Below are 26,087 nucleotides of genomic sequence, written 5' to 3'. Positions count from 1 at the left end.
GTATGTCAACAGCAATAACAAGTAAATAATAATAATGATAACAAAATAATAGATGACAGCTTCAATTTGTTTTCATTCATACCAGACGATAAGCAGCCGCGATTGAAACGACGGAGTTAAGTGACGTAAGTCTCGTAATACCGAGTAGAGCACTTTCGATTTTAATTCAAATAAAAGGTGAAAAGTTGTGGGGAAAAAAATGTGCGGGTTGTCAAGGGTCAGGAATCGTTTAGTTGTGGGCAATGGGGAAAACACCTCGCGGTTGCTTACCAACGAGATGTGTTGCCAGTGTAAAAGACGTGCGCTTGCTAAACTGGTTTTACACGCAGTCGATTCCAATATACTTCGATATATACCTTCATATATGTATATATGTATATATGTATAATATATACCCCATCTGTATACTCATATGTGTATGTATATCAGTATTAATCTTAACAGAACCGACCTCCCGGCTTGGCCTTGCCTTTTAGACTCTTTTTTTATTATTACTACACATTTTTTTAGACCCATTCTATTTGTCTAATTTTATATGACCTCACTATTTTAATATAGAACCTACGTAATTATCAAGTCAATTTAAACCTCATTTTCCTTGATGCGCATCCGTTTAATTCAACGGTGAGAAGTTTTATAAAACATGAATTATAATTTCGAGAGAAATTAAATGTCAGTCAATAAAAAAAAAATTAAAAATGAAGCCTTGTATTTTTTTGTCATTTAATACTTTTGATAAAATCTCGGGTTTTTTCTCACTTAATTTTTAAAAAAGCCGATACGCATCTTCGGACTAGTTAGTAAGTCTTCATCTAATCAGGATGAAAAATATTCTATTTTTATTTAGATATATGTATTGATTTTTAATATTCATAATTTATAAATAAATATTCAGAGCGGATGAATATGAAAATTATGAGCGGTTGTTTTATTACCACGGTAGCTTTTAAGAGAAGTTAAATAAAAGCCAGATGTCCATAGTTTCCAGAGAAAATTAATAAAAATATCCTAAAACTTATAACCGGGTAAAGATATGCATAATAATAAAAATACACAAGTTGTCGCACGTGTTTGTCACGTGTTTTAACAAAGCGGAAAGCCAACTGAAGGCTGAGGGCTCGGCTTTTGACAACACAATGTCAGAAGAGTCATTAATAAGATACATTACTCCTGAATTTTACTTTAACATTTAATTATACATCACACTTTATTTCGAGACTTTATAAATATGCTTGTGTACTTATATATAAATCTAACTGTCATTTTACAACTTTTTTCATAGTCACTGTTAAAAATTGTCTAGTTATGACTCTAAAAAAAATTTTACCGGTTTGAATTAAAAATTAAAAAGATTAAAATCACTCAAAATTTGTTTTTATTTATGATATAGGACTTAAGTAATTACATCTATTTATTCTTTAAATTTATTATCTTCAGTATCTAAAAACATGTATTACTCTGACGCAATTTATAATTTACATATTTAGTATAATTTTGTAAAGAATTTTTATCTCTTAATAAATACTTAAAGTATTTTGTTTTGTTTAATTTATTATCTTTTTTTTCTTCAAGCTTTTTTTGTAGGTACTAAATTTTTGAAAAATTTTTATTTATAATATATTTAAAAAAAAACAAATATTACATCTAAAGGCAAAAATTTAAGACTGAATATTTTGTTGCAAGGTACATGTTTAATTCTTGTTTAAATTCGTTGACTGTCACCGGTAAACAATCGTTAAATTTATGTTTTCAATTCTGTCGACCGTCATAAAAAAATTCCTGGAAAAGTGACAGTGAAATCTGAATTTATGAAATTCTAATTCGACTAGACATTAAAATATAACGATGATTTGTCTTACTGATATAAGAAAAGTTTTAAAAAACACAGACTTGATCTACAGATATTTTTATGTAAAAAATTTATAAATGTTCTTCTAAGAATATTTTATTTTTTTTTTAAATTTAATCCTTGGTCTTATTTGTCAAATTTTCGAAATTTTCTAAAAAAAATTTCTTTTATCAATCAAAAATCAGTTTAATAATTTTATCTTAAAAATTCGTAATATTTGGAGTGTTAAAAAATTAAAAATTATCAATATTTTTTAAAATAATTAATACAAAATCTCTTGAAATTTTTAAGAAGATTCTCAAGCTATCGAAAAATTTTCAGAATTACAAACTAATCTCAAAGTTTCCAAACTTCCAGGAGTCACTTTAAAATGAGTCAGAGAATTCTAAGAAATAATGATTGTCAACATAATTAGACATGACTTGGAATAAACATCTTTAATTTAAAATCCAGTAAAATTTTTTTTTTTGTAAAATTTACCACAATAAAATGAGCTTGTTATCTAAAATTTAAAATTAAAAAATTATAAAACTTCTACTCCAAAAATTTCTCATATAAATTTTAAACAATTTCGAAGGCTTCTACACGCAAAAAAAAATGTAAAAATTACATTATAAATAGTGATAAACTTTGTAAGAAATACATTGTAAAATGTAAATATTAAATTGAAAGCTCTGAAAATTATTATTCAAAGTTTGAATTTACAAAAATGTTATTTCAAACTCCAATTTTTCTAGTTTTTTATACGAAACAACCCTTATTATTATTTATAATGTAATTTTTACATTTTTCTTTTTTGCAAATAAAAGCCTTAGAAATTATTTAAAATTTATATGAGAAATTTTTGGAGCAGAAGTTTTATAATTTTCAAATTTTTAGTATTAGATGACAAATTTAAACTTTGAATGTTAATTTTCAGAGCTTTCAATTAATATTTACATTTTACAATGTACGCTGATAAAAGGATTTATTAACTGTTAATAATTTAATTTATTTGAAGACAATTATTTAATTTATTAAATTTTAATAAATATTTTTTAACATTCAATAAATCTTTACTTGGGAGGAAAGTGCATTTATTAATAGTTAATAATTATTTATTAATAGTTAACAAATTATAATACAAATTAAAGTTCATAAATTATTTGCATTAATTATATTACATTATAATAACGTTTATTGTAAAATACCAAATTCTATCACAGCTCATAATTAACTTTCATATTTTTAAACATTAAAAACGTTAATTTATTTAGTGAATTTATTGTCATGTATTCCAGCTATAGGGTCATAAAAAGTGTCAAAAGAAAATTGCTATTTTTGCTTTTTATTTTAAATAAATATTCATTAACCATTAATAAATATTTATTAACTGTTAATAAATATTTGTTAACTGTTAACAAATATTTATTAACATTTAATAAATATTTATTAAATCCTATGATGTTAAAAATCATTTATTAACAGTTAATTCTTCCAGGTTTCTATACGGAGCGCCACGTTACATTATACAATGTAACTTTTCCTTTTTTTTCCGCGTAAGTAAAAAAAAAAAAATATTATTTAAAAAATATGATGAGTTTTTCTTATGTAAAATTTAACAGCTATATCAAAGAACATGGATGTTAAAATCTAAAATAAGTTAGTACTAAAATTTAACATCAATGGCCTGTCTTAGAAACAAGACCAATTTCTGGTGCGTATAAATATATAAATAATACCGATAGTTACTTTGGTACACTAACTATAACATAACAGAAAAGTAGAATAATAAAAGTACATACAGAGCACAAGTATATGTGGTAAGTTTTGTACGGAAGCATTTACTTAGTGTTAGTCGGTATCGGCGCCATAACTAAAATAAATTTAACAACCGTTGAAAAATTTATTAAATAAATAAAACTATCATGACTACGTCCCTGAGTCTAGCACTTACAGACACAAGACGTTATTTTCATGCTCCACTCTCCATTTTATTATTATTATATTTATTATTATTATTATTATTTACACCTTTTTTAAATAAAAATGTAGCAATCGCGTGTGAAAAAAAAATCCGGCAATACAATAATGATAGACATTACAATGAAATAAGAAAGTCATCAATCGATATGTCAACGAGGCGTGAACGAGCAATCAGAATGGAGCAAAAGGTCTTACTCGTTATCATGAAAAAATGGTCAGCGGGCATAACTATATTGTTAGGTATTTATTGCATTATATATTTTAATTTTTTACAATCAATTTATTTAGCAACCGGGACATGGACTATTACAAGTTATTTAGTCGTTTTATAAATTAGATGACATCTATACAATACATGTATATTCATTTGAAATTCATAGATATAATTAGAGCCAAAGAGCAAACAACAAATGAATAAAATAAAAATGTTTCGACTCACTGGCGACACATTTATCTACGAATTAATATTCAAGAAATTAACCTAACGCAATTGTGTACATACATATTATTTAAGCGCACTTGACACAACAATAAAAGGTTAATTCAACAGTACACTACTTTTTATTATTAATTTTTTTTTAATTATAAATTATGAATTTTTATATTTTTTAAATAATTTATAATTTAATGAAGATAAAATATTTTTATTTTTTGACATTTAATAATTCTTTAATTTTTGTTAAAAAATAAAAGTATAGAAAATTATTATTATTATTATTATTATTATTATTATTATTTGTGAAAATTTAAATAAACATCAAAGAAATATTTCCATCAAACTATGAATTGTTATTTTATAGAAAATTATATTACATTAAAGTTAGCAGTCTTGACCATTTTTTAATTTTTTTATAACAAATACATTTTTTTTGAAAAATTATTTTAACAAAATTACATTTTTAATTTATTAAAATTTCTACATGTCAATTTTTTTTGCCATGATTTATTTGTTAAAAAAATTTATAAAATTATCAAATATCTGCTAAATTAATTTCCATGAAAATTATTCTTAAAAAATCTCATTTATAATTTTTGAGAGCTTCTAAAGATGAAATTTTTCATGAAAATTAATTTAGCACATATTTGATAATTTTAAGAATTTTATAAAAAATAAATTATGACAAAAAAAATTGACGTGTAGACATTTTAAAAAATAAAAAATGCAATTTTTTAAAAATAATTTTTTTGTTAAAAAAAATTAAAAAATGGTAGTGGCAGCTAACTTTAATATAATTTTTTAAACAACTATTTCTTACAATTTATTTGTTAAAAAAAATTCTAAAAATTATCAGATGTCTCTTAAAAATTCAGTATAATTTTTTTTTATTTTTTCAACCTGAGAAAAGTGTGTTATAAATGTTTTTGTCACACACTCGTTACATATTTATATAATATAATATACCGTTCTTTTTTATCATCGGCGAAAAATATTGGAGCAAAGGGCCCGATAAAAGAGTAAAAAAAAAAAAGAAAAAAAATATTTGTCGTGTGAATGGCAGAATCGTGCTTAAACGTGAGGAAGAAGAAAACTTAGTGGCAATTTGCATTCTCGAATGTACAACTAAGAGGTAGACAAGATGTCAAGGTCTTTTAAGTATTTTTCTGTGTAAATTAAAACAACTGTAAATTACTATATACATATGTATATAAAACTATTAAAATTAAAATACAAAATACAAAAAACAAAATAAGGAAGAAGAAGAAATAAATAATAACAATAAAATATATAAATCAATTGGTCTAAAAAACATGATGAATAGATGATCATGATCATGTTGTTGCTGATGACCAACAATTCATGATGTCAGCATTTAATATTATCATACAATCGCAAACAACTTTACCGCGGTTTTATAAATATTTTTACTATTACTATTTATCAAGTATTAATGAAAATTAATTTAGCAAATATTTAATGATTTTCAGAATTTTTTTTAACAAATACAATGGCAAAAACAATAAGAAAAAAAAATTGACATGTGGAAATTAAAAAAAATTAAAAATGCAATTTTTTTAAAATAATTTTTTAGAATTAATTTAATTGTTAAATAAAATTCAAAATTTGTCAATGAAAATTAAATTAGCCGACATTTGAAAATTTTTATAATTTATTTCATTGAAAAATAATTTTTAAAAAATTAAAACAAAAATTTTCACATGTAGAAAATTTTAAAAATTATACATGGAATTTTTTAAAAATAGTTTTTTAGTTATAATTTTTAATTAATAAAAAAAATAAAAAATTGTTGAGTATCGGCTAACTTAATTTTCAATAATAATAAAGTTAGCCAACATTTTTGATTTTTTTATTTTGCTTAATTTATTAAATCATAACTAAAAAATATTTTTAAAAAATTGCACTTATAGTTTTTGAAGTTTTCAAACTTTTTAAAAATTTTTTTGTAATAATTCTTTAATAAAAAAAATCATAAAATTTTTTAGATGTCAGCTAACTTTATTTGCATTAATTTTCAATAATAATAAAGTTAGCCGAAATTTTTGATTTTTTTATTTTGCTTAATTTATTAAATTATAACTAAAAAATATTTTTAAAAAATTGCACTTATAGTTTTTGAAGTTTTAAAAATTTTTTTGTAATAATTCTTTAATAAAAAAAATCATAAAATTTTTTAGATGTCAGCTAACTTTATTGTGATTAATTTTTATAATTTGTCAAGTGACAGTTAACTTTAATGTCATCAAATATTATCATAACATACCTAACGTTAAGTAACATTAATATACATAGTATAATATATTTTATTTACCTTTCAAATAAAATAAAAGCTTTTCACAGTGCACCGCGTATCCGCTATCCGCGACTAACCAATATCCACGTGGTTAATACAATTAATAATGTACGTACCAAACATTAACTCAGCACAAGTGTTTTATTCTCACGTTATCACGCCCACACTAAATTTTACTCATAAATTTTTTTTTTCCATATATACTTTGAATTATTAAATATTTGTTACATAAAATAAAAAAAAAAAACAACACGTGATACTAATACCGTTAGCGAAATTCAAATCCTGCACTAAGTTTATTCACTTAACTGAGATTTAAAAAAAACTGAAAGAAGAAATGACGATAATAATATTTATAGTTGTTATTACAGACATGTAACTATTTAAAAGTCCGGTTTAAAACACTAATAATATATTTAAAAGTATTATGTTATTGGACAGTAAAATAAATTTAAAAATTAACAAAATATAAACGCATGCGCGCGTTTATTACACTCTACAGGTTAACCGCATGGTATAACAGCATCCGCATAACACGACGGCCGAAGCAGTACTGACATAGCACAGCACACCGCGATCAACTGCCGAAGCCACGTAGTGCGAGAAAAGCCGACTGAGAGCAAGAGCTTGTCCCGCACATGCCATGTGTTGTACCAATGTTACTGCTACACACTACTGTACTTAAGTTGGATGCTATACAGTACTGTAAAATATATATAAGTGTGCATAATATTGTATGCATATAAGAACTAATAGTAGTAGAGCAATACGCGACTTAAGCCTTTAAGGGCTCGTCTAGGTAAGGCGGCAATTACGCGAACTACTATACACTGTGCGCGGGTTTTAGTCGTATGTCATTTGTTTTTTAACTTCCCGCCAAGAAAATTGAAAATTTTCAAAAATCGGGAAGTTATTGGTTTTACCCCGTTTTTCAAAAATCGAGTTTTCATCAGATCTCGACGTTTTGAGGTCCTAGGAAGCTTTCCTGACTATTCCCGCGAGGGTGTCACTATGTCTGTATGTATGTGTGTGTGTATGTGTGTAAGTATGTAAACCTCTTATAACTTTTGAACGGTTGAACCGATTCCATTGCGGTTGGTGCCATTCGAAAGGGCTTCGCCAAACTTAGATTTCCTGTTAATTTGAACCGATTCGGACCGATAGATCTTGAGAAATTTGGAGAAATCTAAAAAAAAGTAGGAAAAAAAATTTTTTCTGAAGTGGTTTTTTTGGGATAACTTTTAAACGGCTCAACCGATCAATTCCAAAAACTAATCAGCTCTCAACCTTGAAAAACCACGTCGATCGCCGCCAATCCGGTCAAAATCGGTTGATTCGTTCGAGAGATATCGTGAACGAAAGAAAACCGAAAAAAGTGTTTTTTCAGAGTTACTCCGAAATTTCTAGTTTGACCAATTGAAACTTAGAAATTATTTATAAGGCTTAAAAAACTACGTAGAATGCCGCCAACCGCGTAAAAATCGGTTCATTCATTCAAAAGTTATTGCGGTATGAACATTCAAAAAATAGTGTTCTATGAAACTTCTATCAGACTTTTGAGCTCAAAGAGCTCAAAAGCATAGAAAAGGTATCTTTTTGAGCTCGGAGAGCTTAAAACAACACACAGATTGTACTTTTGAGCTCGAAGAGCTCAAAAAAGCGGCCAGGTATTAACGGAATTAGCGGGAAGTTGCAGGGATGGCCATTAGGGTCAACCGTTTTCCTAATTTTTTTTTTTGGAGGTGAAATAAACTCGCTTAGATATTCGGTTTGTGAACTAATATTTTTTTAAACATGAAAATTAATTTCTTAAGAAAGGTTTACATTTTTCTTCTCTCTCGCCCTCTATTGGACAAACAAAAGTATCTCTGTCATACTTGTACAACTTATGGAATCTAAAAACGGATTTTATGGATAAATAAATGAAAATTTTCCAAAAAAGCGCTTCGCTCTTGGATAGCTAATTAAATTATCTATCGAAGAGCGAAGCGTTTTTTTCAAAATTTTATCTTATTCATGAGCAAAACTCGTTTGAAAATCAACTATCAACCACTCTTGTTAGCTGACGTTCAAAAATTTTTAGAATTTTTTTTTATGAGAAGGTTACATGAAAATAAATTTAGCAGATATTTGATAATTTTAAGAATTTTTTTTTACAAATAAATTATGACAAAAAAAAGTAGAAAAAAAATTGACAGGCAGAAATTTTAAAAAATAAAAAATGCAATAATTTAAAAATAATTAATTTGGAAAAAATCTATTTGTTAAAAAAAATTAAAAAATAGTCAAGTGACTGCTAACTTTAAAGTCATAAAGTTTACATAATAATAAAGTTAGCCAACATTTTTCATTTATTAAATTAGAACTAAAGAATGTTTTTTTTTGAAATTGCACTGACAGTTTTTCAAATTTTCTAGATGTCAATTTATTTTTTTATTTATTTGTAATAATTTTTTAAGATAAAAAAAATTATAAAAATTTTTGGATGTCAGCTAACTTAATTTTCATGAAGTTGACATAATACTAAAGTTAGGTAGCCGACATTTTTAATTTTTTAATTTTTTTTTTCATTAATTAATTTATAACTAAAAAATATTTTTAAAAAATTGCACTTATAGTTTTTCAAGTTTTTTACAAATCAAATTTTTTTTTTTATTTTTTTGTACTAATTTTTTAAATAACCTAATTTTCATAAAATTGACAGACTTTACAAATTTTTTTACAATTTTATGGCAATTTAATTATTATAAAAACAAATTTAATTAAAAAATTACACATGTGAAAATTAATAAAAATTACAAGTGAAAATTTTAAGAAGCATTTTTTTATTATGATTGATTTGTCATAAAAATTCTTAAAATTGACAGCTGACAGCTAATTTCAGTGTCATAAAAAATTTATCACAAGAAAATAAAAAAAAGTTTAATTTGTAAAAAACTTTAAAAATTTTAAGTGCAATTTTGAAAATATTTTTTTTTGTGCTAATTTAATAAATAAAAAAAAATTTTTAATGTCGGCTAACTTCAGTATTATTTTTTAAACTTGGAATTTTTGATTATGTTTCAATGAAGTGATTTTTGAGTGAATAAAAAATTGACACTGATTTTATTTGACAAATAAACTAGGTCTAGAAAATTATTTAAAAAAAATTGCAATTATATATTTTTCCAACTTTTTAATATAGAATTTTTTTTCTAATTTTTTCTCGCTCCGATTTATTTGTTAAAAAAATCTTAAAAATGATTAAGTAGTTCTCAATTTCAGTATTTTATGAAAATTTATTAGTTTATTACAAAGTTGACAGAAATTCAAAATTTTCTTACAATTTATTAGCAATAAAATTAAATAAAAATATTTCACATGAGAAAATTTTTAAAAATAATTAGTGGAAATTTTAAAAAAAATTTTTTTATTGTTATTGATTTATTATAAAAAAGATTTTAAAATTTACAAGTGTCAGCTGACTTCAGTATCATGATTAGTTTTATCTGAAGAATATAAATTTGATTATAAATGTAAGAAGTGAAAAAATATTTGAACTTATTATAAGTTCACCTTTAACCGTGAGTTACTTTTAAACAAATTGGTTTATCGTAAAATGATAAGATTTTTTTTATTGCGCTCGATTTCCTTAAAAAATATGTTTTTTAGGAACATTTATTTATTGACAAGTTATAAAGTTTGTAAAAGTATCTCGTTATTCAGAGGCGAGATGGAAAAATTTAGTTCAAGGTTTTTGATTGTATTGATTATTGAAGGAAGAAAACTTATAAAATAAGAATTTTGTTTTTAAAAATTAAAAAAGTTTCTACGAAATCAATTGATAAAAATTTTCTGTGAAATTACTTAACTGACCTATATAGTGATTTAAAGTTTATGAATTTAATTGTGCACAGAAATTCGTCATTGTATCAAAAAAGATTGTGTAAACATTTTTTATCTTAAATGTTTAACATTTTTATGCGTCAATTTAATACGATTGGATTAAAATATACAAAAGTATTAAATATTTAATATAAAAAATTTCTACATAAAATTTTTTGACACAGGAATTTTTTACTGACTCCAATTTTTATTACCAAGATGGAGCAAGATGCAGAATTCGAGGTAAGAAATTCAAATTTTTTGTATGATATTAAAATTAGCAGACTTCTAAAAACTTTTGAAATTAGTAGAATATATAAATTAATTATTATAAAAAATATTTTTTAAAATTCGCACTTATTTTTTTTTAATTTCCACATGTGGAATTTTTTTGCTAAATTTTTTTCGTAATCATTGAATTGTTATAAAAATTTTAAAAATTGTTAGATGTCTGCTGAATTCAGCATCATTTTTTTGTTATATAAAATATAAGAAATTTTATTTTTATAAAAAGTGCATTTTAATGTTTAGTATTTTAAAAATCAAGTTTAATGATAAGAAAAATATTTGTAATAAAAAAATAACCAAACATTCGTATGAAGGGTTCAAATTTAAACAAAATTTATACCTCAGCATTCTCTCCAAAGATTTAAATCAAACATATGTGTATTATATATATACGATATAAAGGAACTGATGATGGTACTCATATCATGCCAGTGGATCCACGGCCTAATACAACTGACTGTCTCGCGAGTCGCATATAACCCGGCGTATAATAGCCCGTCCTGTCAAACCGGGTAACCATCTACTTCTTAACTGTTGAGTAAACGCGGGGCTTATCATGTTTTTTTTTTACCTTTAAATTTAGTGATATGCTTTTTCGGCTGCTTCATCCTATTAAAGTTACTTCGCAGGAGATGCATCTGCGCAAAAAAAAATATTTATAATTTTTCAATCAAATTTTTTTCAATTTTTTAGCCGTAAGATTTATGGGTTATAAACTGACGTAATTATTCTAGTTATTTGTGTAAGAAGATGAAGATAAAATATATATGGGGTATAAATCATGACAGCTTTGAGCTATTAAATTCCTATTACTGACGAATAAGGTATCTATTAAAATTTGTCAGCAGATTTTATTGACGTTCGGTTTTTTTTATTTTTATTTTTATTTATGTTGATATTTTTTTTCTTCAAAGTAAAATTAAAATATGGAAAGAGGATTAGCCGAGTTTTAGGAACAGTTTTGAGCATTTAAGGGATTTACGGTATAACTGGTACTTGGAAGAAAGGAAAGTATATATTTACAGGAAGCAACATTAATGGGAAACTGGCTCGGGTGGGCGCACAGTGGTTGTAAAATTTTAAATTAAAGTAGTTCAAGTTAAAGTATGAAATAAAGTTTTAAAAAAATACAGTTTAGTATTACCAGAGTAGAGTCTTCCCTGTCATGTCTAATCTCGAGTACTACTAGACAAACGTTTGCCGTCAAATAAAAAAAGAAGACCCTGTAATATGTTTCTGTGACTGAGGACCCGAGAAATCCTGAGCTTGTCGCGACGGGCGGTCCCTCTGCGGTCTTTTCATTCCTCCTGTAACAGAGATAATATCGCGCAATGACTTATTCCTTTCTTAAGAATATTTGGTGTGTATTCATACAATCCCTATTACCTTCACGTAACCTACGAAAAAAAAGAAATTTCACACTGCCAAATCCTTTGGAATGTTTTTTTTTTCTTCAAAATAAAACTATAAGCTTTTAAAGATCATTACTGTCATTTTGTAACTAATACATAAGTCTCTTAGTGTTCTCTGTTCTGCTTCCCACAACCCTTAATCTGAATTTTAAGAGGTCGATGAACTTTTTTCAAGTAAACGAAAAATTTTATTTAATTTTATTCATTGCTTTTACTTTTTTTTTTTTTTTTTTTTTTTGATTTAGAGACATTTAAAAATTATTTTGGGCACTGAATGATCTATTGCTGTCCTTTGACTTTTTATGGACGAAAATAAATGTATTTACTTTACAAAATTACGTGGTAGTGTTTAAAATTGTAGGACACGATCTCTCAGGGCATAACAGCGCACCCTGAAAATTTAAAGAAATATATGTTTATCGTCAACTTTTCATTTATTTGACATATTTTTGAGGCTCAACAGGTACCTGGAGTACAATTTACCCCCTAACGGCTTTGGGAATTATTTTTTTATAAATAATATTAATTTATTATGAGAGAAAAACTTAAAATTTTCTGGAGATTTTCGGAAACAATGAATTGTTTTGTTTGGTAAATATTTTTAAATGATAAATGAATTTTTATAAACACTACACAGAAAGAAAAATTTCTTGACTGAAGAATAAAATTCTTGGCTCAAGAAAATTTTCGGGTACCTGAAGGAAGACCGAACACTGATAGAAGGATTTGTTTATAGTTAAGAATATTTGTGAATATTTAATAAATCATTTATTAGAGACCACTTTTTAGTCTTTAATAAATATTTCTTAGTATTTAAAAAGATTTATTAATATTTGATGAATGAATATCAGATTTATTAAATACAAACAAATCATTTTAAATACTAAGAAATATTTGTTTAATACTAAAAAGTGGTCTCAAATAAATGATTTGTTAACTATTAACAAATATTTTTTGGTACAAATAAATCCTTCTATCAGTGAAGTTGTGTTGGCCGAAGTAAAAATTTTTCTTAAAATTCTATTCTTGGTGGAAGTAATTTTTTCTTAATTCAAATTATCTTAAATACTTGATACAATAAATTTTTATATTTGATCAAGATTTTTAGATACTTTAGGGAAGCAGCGCCATCTATTTCAGTTGAGAAAAAAATTTTCTCACCTTGAGAAAATTTTTCTCGAGAATATTTGATACCCATTTTATATTGTTTTAGCGTGCAATTATACATATTGAATGAAAAAAAATAATTCAATATTATTTGATCTTCCCATTTGACATGTTAATCAATAAAAATATTAATGAAAATTTACTTCTATCTTTATATTTAATTTTTTGAAGCAAGAGAGAAATTTTCTCAAGACAAGAAAATTTACTTCTATAAAGAACTAAATTTTTTGGAGCAAGAGGCTGAATTTTCTCAAAACAAGAAGATTTTTTTTTACTTAAATAAATTTTCTTGGATCAAAAAACATATTTCTTAAAGCAAGAGAAATAATTTTGTTGGAATAAGTGAAATTTCTTGTGTCATAAAAAAATTTTTTTTTCGCTCAAGAAAATAATTAGGAAGAAAAATATTTTCTTGGCTCAAGTGAACCTTTTTTTCTGTGTAGATTTATTTTAAATTGAATAATATGTTTTAATAACAGAAAAAAATGTCCATAAACTTTTAAAGGTCATTAAAAAAAAATAAAATTAAACTATTGTAAAATTATTTAAAAATAGATCTGAGAAATTTGTTTCCGGTGCTTGAGTCAGGAAATAATTGCCTGCTCAAGAGGGTCGTTCTTTCTCGATTTTCTTTTTACAGTATTTAATAATTTAGTTCTATTGAGACTCAAATAGTTTTAAAAACATTGAAAGTTGATGTGAATGGTTCTTTATACACGAAATACATTAAAATAAAATAAAAATCTGTAGAAGATTGTGTAGCAAATTACATACACAGTCTCAAAACACGATTGAACCGTCTATTTTATCTCGTCATGATAATCATACCGCTCTTATAACGTCATCTTATATCACTGAGACATTCTCCGACGAGATAAAACACTTTCTGGGTGTCCTTGACGTGCAATTTTTTAATTCTAAGAATATGTGTCTAGATGTATGTATAATTATTTATTTACATCTCAATACGCGTTACACACATAAACATATTTATTTACTTTACTCATTTAATGAAATATTAAATACACATATTTACAAACTATCTTTTTCTTATTATGTACTAAAACAGCCAACAGCTAATAAAACGGCAATTAATTATTATTTAATTTACAATGAAAAAGATAACCATAAAAAAAATAATTCAATGGAATACATGCCAACACAGCGCATCTTTTGATTATTATAATCGCAGTTGCCGTAACACATTACGCTTATCAATGGCATTTTATCAGCATAAACAAAAAGTACCGCTGTGTATTACAATACCTGCGCGTGGTAAATTAGCTCATATTACTATTAATTGTTTTAAAATTTTTTTCGTTTTAATTTAAAAAAATAAAAACACAAATTATTTTTAAGTTGTAATTTATTACAATTTTATTCTATTCTATCAATAATAAAACATTAATTATTAATGTACAGATGTGTTGCAATAATCCATCTTGCAATTTTAAATTATAATCTGCGCAACCGGTAAATTAATTAATTCTCGTCTAATCACGTTACTATACAATTTCAAAATACGACATTTTTATTTATTAATATTTAGTATGAAACAAAATTGTTTTTTCTTATTAAAACAAATATTTTATTACGTAAAAAATTTTGTGAAGCAAATTTTTTTTTTAATTTTTTACTAATCCTTTATATTACAATATCAATTTTTTTTTTGTGTCTCGTCTCACATTTAATAGCGAAAACAGAAGCACATTTAAATAAAATTATTTTATAGATGACAAAGTAGAATAAGAAAAAAATATGGCAAGAATAATTTATTTTTATAATAATTCTGGTAAATATTTAGAGTAAAAATTACTCCAAAATTTAGTAATCAACCAATAATATTTTTAAATGTTTATACTAGTTAAAAAATGTTTGAAATATTTAATATTTATTTAATAATTATTACTTTTTTAAAAAAGTTTAAAAATTTTACTTTCTAACATCTAACTAATATTTATATCTTAATAATAAAAAAAAACTGTAAAGTTATGCAAATGAAACAGCATATAATAATAATACTCCAAAATTTAGAGTAAGCTTTTTGGTAAAAAAAAAAAAAAAATTATACAATTATTAAGCGACTTAAAAATAGTTTAAATAATTTTTGGAACTAATTAAAAAAAAATGTACAAAACAAAAGACTCTAATAGCAAAAAAAAACTAAAACTTAGTCAGTTAGTTTACGTCATTCCTATAAATGTATGTGTTATTGTTTATTTGTATGGGTATAAACTTGAGATGTTGAGATGTAGAGAAGATCGCAATAGCAGATATATACATATATGCAAATGAATGACACGATTGACCAGGAGTTTAAATATATATATAAGAAAGAATGCTATTCTTAAGGATGGTGGATATACCTGGATTGAATTCGCAACCGGACCCCTCAAGGCTGCCTAGTTTTCCTACTCCTCTGGTATCGTGCACAGTTAGGTATGTGGCTCTCCTGGTTCACATAAAATACCAGCTCTGTGTGTGATATTGGTGTTAATAAATATCCAAATATTAAATTAAATACTTCTACTCGGCTTATTCAACTACTTCATCTTCTCCGTCCTCTTTCCATCTCTTCTAAATAAAATAATCTCCTGTATAATATTAATATAAGCCGTCTGGTGACGAGCTAAGTCCTATAAGTAATTTATCAATCATCGTCTTCTATTATATTCTATTATATTAATTTCATTTGCATAAACGGGTGGATGAAAACATACTAATTTATACGTCTATTAAAACTACCAATTACTCGTTCATTTTTATTTTTTTTTTTACTTTAATGTATGCAAACTTTTCACCATAAAGAAATAAAACATTGTTTGGGGAATAATGCAGCTGGGCAGGAAGAAAAGTTTAACTATGACTAATTAAAAATATGGATAAAAAACAAAAAAAAACGATCCTCATTGAATTAAAACACCGATACTGCAGATGGTCACGGCGAGACGTCAAGGCACACTACACGTGCTTTATTCTCAATAGCGATGAGTCAATTCCGAGTTCTCTGTAATAATAACCGATGATTATAAATTGTAATTTTTATTCTACTCGTTTTTCTTACAATTATTATCTTCCTCTTCACAGCATGTGAATTATTAATAATAATAAATATTTATTCATAGAAAAATGGAAATATTGTTCTGTTAGTTGAGTAAATAATCATTTTTTATCACTGTCTTTGTTAAAAAGAGACTTTTCTTTAAAATGTCATCGAGATGTTTCAGACATGATTCATCCCCTTCAAAAGTTTCTTTACTTCCCGCTCTCGCTCTTGCATATTAATGGCTCTTTTACACATACATAAGTATATATTGTCAAACATACACTACTGTGAGTCATCATTGAACTTTTAATGAATCTATAATGTTTTTTATCACGCCTATTCATAACTAAATTTAAATTAACCAATAATAATAATAATAATAATAATAATAATAATAATAATAATAATAATAATAATAATAATAATCTTTTTAGATTTTTTCAGTTAATTGGCTATCCAGTCTAATGCAACAATTTTTTCTCCAATTCTTACTTAATATTGTTAGCCTATATTTCCCTCCAGGCATCAACAATTGAGCCACAATTCATATCTAAATTTGTCATTAAAGATAAATTCGACTGAAAAAATAATTCGGACGGCCCAGACCAGAACTCACAATATTAAGTGAAAATTGGAGAAAAAATTGTTGCATTAGACTGCAGAGTCAATTAACTGAAAAAATCTAAAAAGTTTATAAAAACCAGTCTTTAGGATAAAAATAAATATTAAAGAATAATAATGATAATAAATTTCTTTTAATTTTTTACCAATCTTAAAAATTAAAATATCATGCCAAGAATAAAAATAATTTTTTTGTTGAAAAAATGAATTAAAAATACTTTTTATTTAAAAAAAATACAGCGTCATCTTGTTGAAAATTAATTCGATTATGTTGTAATATTTAATTGAAATGATAGCTCCTGAAATGTTTACACTTTATGCGAAAAGTGTAATCTATTCCGCAAATCAATTAAATCAATAAAATCAACAATTATAAACATTATTTTTATGTAATGTAAATTGTCATTTACAATCTAACGCAATAGAACATTATGTAACTGAGTGAATACGGCTTTCAGCTACACAGAAAAAAAGGTTCACTTGAGCCAAGAAAATACTTTTCTTCCTAATTATTTTCTTGAGCGAGAAAAAAATTTTTTTTTGACACAAGAAATTTCACTTATTCCAACAAAATTAATTCTCTTGCTTTAAGAAATACGTATCTTGATCCAAGAAAATTTATTTAAGTCAAGAAAATCTTGTTGTTTTGAGAAAATTCAGCCTCTTGCTCCAAAAAATTTAGTTCTTGATAGAAGTAAATTTTCTTGTCTTGAGAAAATTTCTCTCTTGCTCCAAAAAATTAAATATAAAGATAGAAGTAAATTTTCATTAATATTTTTATTGATTAACATGTCAAATGGAAAGATCAAATAATATTTCATCATTTTTTTTCATCCAATATGTATAATTGCACGCTAAAATAATATAAAATGGGTATCAAATATTCAAGAGATAAATTTTCTCAAGATGAGAAAATTTTTTTCTCCGCTGAAGTAGGTGGCGCTGCTTCCCTAAAATATCTAAAAATCTTGATCAAATATAAAAATTTACTGTATTAAGTATTTATGATAATTTGAAGTAAGAAAAAAATTACTTCCACCAAGAATAGAATTTCAAGAAAAATTTTTACTTCGATCAACACAATTTCGGGACCCGAAAATTTTCTGGAGCCAAGAATTTTGGTCTTCAGTCAAGAAATTTTTCTTTCTGTGTATAAAAGTTGGAACAACGAGTAAAACGTGTGCGGTGACACACGAGCATAAATAAATGTAACCACACAGAAAAAAAAATATTCTTGAATCAAGTATATAATTTTGAAGAACTTAACATTCTTGATTTAAGTAGAAAAATTCTTGATTTAAGAAAATTTTACTTGATTCAAGAATTTTTCGCCTTGATTCAAGACAATTACCCTCTTCAAAATTATATTCTTGGATCAAGAATTTTTCTCTTGAATCAAGTTAATTTTTTTTCAGTGCATATTATAATGTGAAAATTAGTAAATGCAAATCTCAGCTTTATTTCAACACCATAGCAAAACCATTTTTTTACTTAATCACGATCTTGTGCGAAATATTTGCACGAGTTGGCAAGTATTAATTATTATAATAATATAAATCCCATGAAAATACACGGTAGTTATAATAACAGGCATCAATTAATTAATAAACGAATAATTGTTTATGATTACCGATTATTAAATTAGCAGGAAGGATAATTGCAAATTGCAAATAAAAGATAAATAATAATTTGAGAAAGTGGTAAGCTGGAAATACAAATGAAAGCAAACAAACTATTAACTAAACTGGCAATAAGAGTTAGCAGCAGTTAGCAAGAATCGGGTCAACGCGAACACTTGTCATCAGAGTTAAGTCGAAGAGTTTAGTATTTTATAAATATATATATACATTTATAAGTGAAGTTGTTAGATAGAAAACTTGGAATATCTTTTATTTCCTCGCACTGTTTTTAACGATCTAAGAGTAGAAACTTTCGTGGTGGTCGGTAACTAGACACTAGACGACCAGACCGGTGACCAGGATGATGAGGACGAGGATATCACGGAAAAGACACAGCATTGCCTTAGCAAAGACAGTCGACACTGGCAATAGAAAACGGTCAGTTATTCACCAGAGAACAAGTCGATCGTAAATCCGAGTCATTGATGATTTCTCTACAAACTCGCCGACGCATTGCTACCACATTCTTTCTGGTCATTAATGTGTCGCTATAAAAACAAACATTTTTAAAAACTTTAACAAATTATAATTATAATAGTGATAGTTGTTATGGTAAAAAAAAAATTAGTATAAACCCTTGATTTAATGTTTAATGAATAAATAACTTAGGAAGGCATTAAATATAAATGTAAATTTATTTAATGGGCAATCATGTGAATAATAACCATCACGCTTTCCACTCACTGCGGTATTGTTGTTATTCATGATCAAGTAGTGGATTCGATTCGATTCAATCGATTGAGAATCAAATCAAATCGACATTATGTACATTGATTCAAGTTATGCTCATTGCATTGAGTGTATTGTCCCATTATCCATTACCAGGCGTCTTATATTTAATTCTAATATATTATTCAGAGCTTTTAATTTCGTTATTATTATTATACTTTTATTTTATCGATTGTTATTAAACACTACTGTTATTTTTTTATTAAAAATATTTTTTTTTATTTTTTAATTAAAAGAAACTTAAAATTTGGTAAAAAGTCATTAATTTTTAGAGCAAAAAAATATTTTTTAATTGATAAAAATTTTTATTATAATTTTTAAAGGAAAAAAATCAATTATTGAAAAGTGATTATAAATTTTCACTTCAAAAAAATAATAAAAAAAAATTATATGTAATATTTATCAAAAAATCTTAAAAAAAAATTAAAAGTCAATTTAAACTTAAAAAATTTCAAATCTTTATCAATTTTTTAAAAAATAATATTTGAAATAAATAATTAAAATTATTGGAAAAAAATTTATAATTCAATTTTTAAGTCCATAAAATTTTACAGCTATGACTGCTTGGAAGTAAAATAAGAGTCGTTACCATTGATGTGATTATTATTTATAAAAAAATCTAACATCTCACGGTATAATTTAACTGACTGTGGAATAGCATTATATACAAGTCAATTAACTAGTTGATTAAATAAATTGTGAAATGAGTGACGAATGACAATAACTGTGAGAAAATACCAGTGATGGATACAAAGTATGACTAACTACTAAGTACATATAGTATAAGGGTTAACCCGTATAATATAACTACTCGGTACACCAGCTTGTTATATACTGATTATTTTTCTTCTCTGTAAATGATTAAATGAAATTTTCCACTGTGACTACAACAACAAAGTAATATTTTTACCGGAGTAGAAACAACTACTAAAATAAAAAAAAAATAATAACAGATATTAATAATGATAATTAAAAAAAAAAATAACGTTACTATTTAATTAATTAAACATGACAGTAGAGAAAAAGTTCAAAGACCCAGAACTAAAATAGAGTAAAGCGTATTTAGTATCTCTTAAAAGTCAGGAGATATTACAATAATTTATAGATAGTCTTATTTAAAAAGTATCTCTATAGCAATGAGATTGCGGTAGCTCATTGTAGATTTCACCCGTTGTATCCCGTGCATTCTTACTGACCACATCCGGCGATGCAGAAAATCAGACAAGCTTTGTGGAGGTATATATACATGTATACAGATATATATACTTATACAAATCTATAGCTCTTGTAGCGGCTTCATTCTTATTTAACATGGACCGTTTAACATAAAACATTGTTGATTACTTGCGCGTGTGCGGTGGCCAATGTTCACCCAACCAACTCGACAAACTCACGATACTACTTACTAATACCACCATAATCTCACCACCGTTTTCTTACGTAATATTTCCGCTTGCGCTTATAATATACCCACAATATATATATTTATCCATATACAACCAAACTTTATTATTTACTCGAAATACATGGTACATTTTATTTTGTTTCAACATTTTATTAAATTATTACATTCTCTATAGCTCCAATATTTAACATTCTTATGGTCGGTATTTTTTTTAAATTCAGATATTTAATACTTAATTCAATTAATGATTATAAAGTTACAATATCCAGACTGATAAAAAAAAAATTAACTTGTTTTACAAGCAAAAATCTTGAACCAAAACTTTTATTTTCAAGAGTTTGATCATTTTGAATCAAATTAAATTTATTTAAACTAAGAAAATTTCCAGCAAAAAAATTTATAGATCAAATTCAGAATCAAGAAAATTATTTAATCAAAAAATTTAGTGAAACCAAGGACAATTTTTTACACTAAATTTGAAAAATAAAATCTTGAACCAACAAAATTATTTTAAAGAATTTCTTTGATTTAAATCAAAAAGAAAAATTTTTGAAGCTACACAGAAAGAAAAATTTCTTGACTGGAGAACAAAATTCTTGGCTCAAGAAAATTTTCGGGTGCCTGAAGGAAGACCGAAGTTGTATTGGCCGAAGTAAAAATTTTTCTTGAAATTCTATTCTTGGTGGAAGTAATTTTTTTCTTACTTCAAATTATCATAAATACTTAATACAGTAAATTTTTATATTTGATCAAGATTTTGAGATACTTTAGGGAAGCAGCGCCACCTACTTCAGCGGAGAAAAAAATTTTCTCACCTTGAGAAAATTTTTCTCTTGAATATTTGATACCCATTTTATATTATTTTAGCGTGCAATTATACAGATTGAATCAAAAAAAATGATTCAATATTATTTGATCTTCCCATTTGACATGTTAATCAATGAAAATTTACTTCTATCTTTATATTTAATTTTTTGGAGCAAGAGAGAAATTTTCTCAAGACAAGAAAATTTACTTCTATCAAGAACTAAATTTTTTGGAGCAAGAGGCTGAATTTTCTGGTAATCGGAAAAAATAGACCCGAAAAAAATTAAAAAATTATGAAAAATTCATATTATTTCATCAAAATTATTATCAAATAAAAATTATAATAATATTAATAATTTAATAAATCTGAAATAATATGAATTTTTCATGACTTAAAAATTTTTTCCAGGTCTATTTTTTCCGGGATTCAATAAAATTTACTCAAACCAATAATAATTTTTCAGTTCAAGATTTTTTGACGTGAATCAAGCTAATTTTTTTTTTTGTTTAGAAATTTGTTAGAAATTAACAAAAAAAAAAAAAAAATAGAATTTTGTCATTCATCTAATTGGTAAAATTTTAAGTATGTAAATTCAATCATAAGAACAAATGTGATAATAATAATTAAATTTCTTCGCAATCCACCTAAAAACTAGCTTACATTTATGTTAATTTTTATCGAGTGGAAACAACCGGCAACGAAAAAAATTATCACGTTTGACATTATTACTATATATGTATATGCGTACGTGTGTACCAGCACACCAGTCGATTGATATAACGCAATAGATGCCCAACAAACGTATATCCTGTACGAGTACAATATCCGGTCATTATGTAGAAACACAATGCAAAAAAGTAAAATTTTTTATTTTATCTTTTTTTGCTCCTACAGTAATTATAAAATAAATTTAGCGTTACTTGTTACGACGACGGGTCGCTTAATCAACAGACAAATTATAAATAATAGGTCTAGAAAAAAGTCTGGACTATTTATCTATTTATTGTCTTTGCAGTTAAGTTTTCATTGTCGCAAGAAAATTCCCAAGGTTTGAGAAAAGAAATTCAGAATACAAGACTGCAGTATGACGTTTATTAACGTCGCTAAAAACCGTGACTAATAACGTAAGTTTATGTGAAATCGAAAATTACAGCATGGTTGTTTCAAATCGTTGAGCGAATTAGTTGGGACATTAACGTAAAACTGTAGTTTAATTGATCAATAATAATGAAATTTAAATATGAGATGTTAATTGACTGATTTTGCTTTTGTTTATCCAAATGATTTATAGTTTAGTGATTTGATTACAATAAAATGGAGCGTTAAACAGTGAATAAGAGTGAGAAGAAATGCAATAGTGTAGAGTAAGATGTATTGCAGAGCAGACAATGATTAACCAATTATCCGTGAAATTAATAACTGCAGGAGTTAGTCATACTCAACAGCTGCTACTGAAGTGTGGTCAAACGGCGAGCTTATCGTTTAATCAAAAAGTGGAATTTTCATTCTTAACTGAACAAAGGAAGAGATGATTTACTTAATAATTAAACAATGTCTATTTACTTTTCATCAATTATACATTATTATGAAAATAATTAGTGTTATCCGAGAAATCTTTATTGTTATTTCAATTTGACTGAAATTTGATTTCTTTTGAAAGTATTATCTTTTATTAAAATTAAAAAGTTACAGTTTGTTAGTGATTAAAAAGAGCTCCGAACAAAAAAACTTAAAAAATAATATTTTTATGTTAAAAAAAAAAATTAATGATTTAAGAAAAAAATTTTTGAGTTAAATATAATTATTTTAAAGAGAAAAATTTTTGAACTAATTAATTAAGTAAATTTTACTTGTTTCAAGAATTTTTTGTCTTGATTCAAATTATTTTTTTTTCTATGTATAAAATGAAATACTAAGTATTAATTTTTACAATTTTGAGTGTAATTTCACAGCTTTAAAATGTACTTATAAAATTTGTAAAAATTCAATTATCAAACTGTAATTTTTCCAATTTTTTGCTCCAAAGATTGTACTTGTATTGATAATTTTTCAACTATTTTTTTTTCCATGAACCAATTGACAAATATTTTCATTTAGATTATTCTTGACAGAAACTTGAGTTAGATAAAAATCAAAACAGATTGATTAAGTGAAAAGTAAGACAACTTTTCAAACAGATCTAACTCAAAGATTATACGCCTGTAAAAACTGTTAATATAAATTAAAGCCCGAAAATGACGTGATGATTTGACATTATTAATATTTTAACTTTAAAACAGATTATTATTATTCTAAATTTAATCGGTAGAACAAGTTCAGGGTTATCTAAAAAAACTTGATTTATTTTAAGAATGCTCCAAGTTCTTTCCGATTATACTTTACATATAATACTAGTTGTGTATTCAAGAGTAGTCTCAATATGTCAACTGTTGAAAATCTGACCGAGAACAATGACTTCTCTACAACCAGTCAGTCGATAAATTAATTTTAAGCCCCCAAAAAAGACAGTATAAATTTCAGAATCAATTAAAATTTTTGTCTTAATTTTTTTCACTAATAAATTCATTTTTTTTTTTTTTATCAGACTTAAATGTCAAAAAATTGGGTCAGATTAACATGAAATAATATAAAAAAAAAATTATTAGCCCATTAGAGATTTTGTCGTAGGGGTCCGCTGTCCTCTTTTTTTCTACACCAGATATACTTGAACGGCCCGCATAAAACGTACATACGATCTAGGTATATCATTTATCGTTTACGTCATCCGATACGTCAACGCAATGACTAGCATGGTATAGAGATAGGATAGATACCTCTCTATCTGTTATATCGAGTGTGCAGAGTTTAATACAAGTAGAGATCTCATCTGGCATCGTCATCAGTTTGCGATCGAATGGCCGGTATCATATATTAATATGTGATGAGTACAGTAATATGTGATGGCTGATGGCATATATATAGCGTATGGCCCACTAGTCAGTACCACGTCACGCATGATATCAAACGTCAGTCTATCGAAACATATGCCTCGTGTTATTTTCTATTTAATTTAATTCCTACAATATAATATGTAATGTATAATATATAATATATAAGATATAACCAGTACAGCATATAACATAAAACTCGACAGCTTATAACAACCTGTCTAACGATCTATACACTTCTACAAATATTCCTTCAACACTCACTCCACCTCTTTAATTTTTTAATTTCACTATAAATTACAGATTATATTAATATTACACTTTTAACTTTTAATGTTACGGTTTTATTCCGACATTCAGCAGCCAGAGGTCGTAATTTGAATTTCAAATAATAAATACATACATTTTATACTAAACTGTAAAAAAATAAGTTTATCGATTATTATATATGTGATTACTGATTGTGATTACAAATAAATGTCTTATCAACTTCCTCTGACTCCAAAGTAACAGTTAACAGCTAGCTCGTAAACTAAATCTTACTGACGATTATCGGGTTTACCCAGATGGTTGAATGAAATGTTATCGTACTTTTTTTACCCGTAAGTAAATCATAAACATATAAATAAAAAATATATAAAATAAAATGTATATATATATATATATGAATTTATATTGTTTTACAGAAGCTAAGATGCATCATCCAAGGAAATTATTATCGAATTTCTTGAAATAATCTTAAACTTGGGTCAAAGTCGATTTCTATTCATAGATATCCTTTTAAATGAATCATTCGTAGCATTAGTTAAAACAAATAAGTACGAAAATATATGGTTAGATAATTAATTTTATTATTACAATATTTAAATCGTAGTTTCAATATCAAATAATGAAAGCTTTCTTTGGATAGAAAAAAAAATTTCTCCATTTAATACAATTTTGTCAATTATTTACAAGTCGAGGTTTTCACCTAATTTTGGGTCATAATTAGGTGAAAAATAAACATTTTCAATTTTTTTTATTATGCTTGTTTTTACGGCGCATGTATGATAAAAAATGGCGTGAAAGAAAAAAATAAAGATTTCGATAGCTTTTTTGCCTTCAAAAGTTGGAAAAAATTTTGGCTCTCATGTTTTTGGATAAAATTTCTATTTTATTATATTTATATTTATATTTTCTATTTTTATTTTATCTTTTATTGATATTTTTTTTTTGAAAAGTACTTAAAAAAAATGAACAATTAAAAAAAAAGGTTGAATATGGGGCGGGCATTCCATGCAAAATGGGAAAATGACTAAAATTTTAAAATTTCTCTAGTTCATTCTAATTTAGTCCTAATTTATTATTAAAAGTCTATATTTTACTAATTAGAAAAGAAATTTTTTTTTAATCAGTAAGAAAATCGATTTTTCTCTCCTAGTAACTTTTCAGCCGTACTAATTTGTATCCGGGTCAAATGTTGTTTTAATAGTTTTAAGAACAAATTTATTTTATGTTTGTTATTAAAGTAGTAATCTGGTAACTTATGCCTATTTTCATGACTTCTTTGGAGGGTGGTTTTTTATAGGAAAATAAAA

General features: G+C 25.5%; 1 protein-coding gene across 3 annotated transcripts in view; it reads right to left on the bottom strand.

The window, feature by feature from the left end:
- The window catches only part of LOC123268478 (rho GTPase-activating protein 7), a 141,362-nt gene extending 116,748 nt beyond the window's left edge, over positions 1-24,614 (bottom strand). The window contains exons 1-2 of one of the 3 annotated variants that reach the window (XM_044733565.1): positions 24,397-24,614; positions 11,861-12,023 (exon numbers count right to left, since the gene is read on the bottom strand). The gene's annotated coding sequence lies outside the window, so the exon portion shown is untranslated. Of the gene's footprint in view, positions 1-6,582; positions 7,144-11,860; positions 12,024-12,102; positions 12,326-24,396 lie in introns of those variants that run through there. The other 2 variants (XM_044733564.1, XM_044733562.1) reach the window with 2 other exon arrangements.
- Positions 24,615-26,087: the final 1,473 nt, after the last annotated feature.

This window comes from Cotesia glomerata, linkage group LG7 (genome assembly GCF_020080835.1).
Source record: "Cotesia glomerata isolate CgM1 linkage group LG7, MPM_Cglom_v2.3, whole genome shotgun sequence".
NCBI lineage: Eukaryota > Metazoa > Arthropoda > Insecta > Hymenoptera > Braconidae > Cotesia > Cotesia glomerata.
The sequence above is the reverse complement of the archived record's forward strand: the minus strand, read 5'-3'. Positions and strand labels throughout refer to the sequence as shown.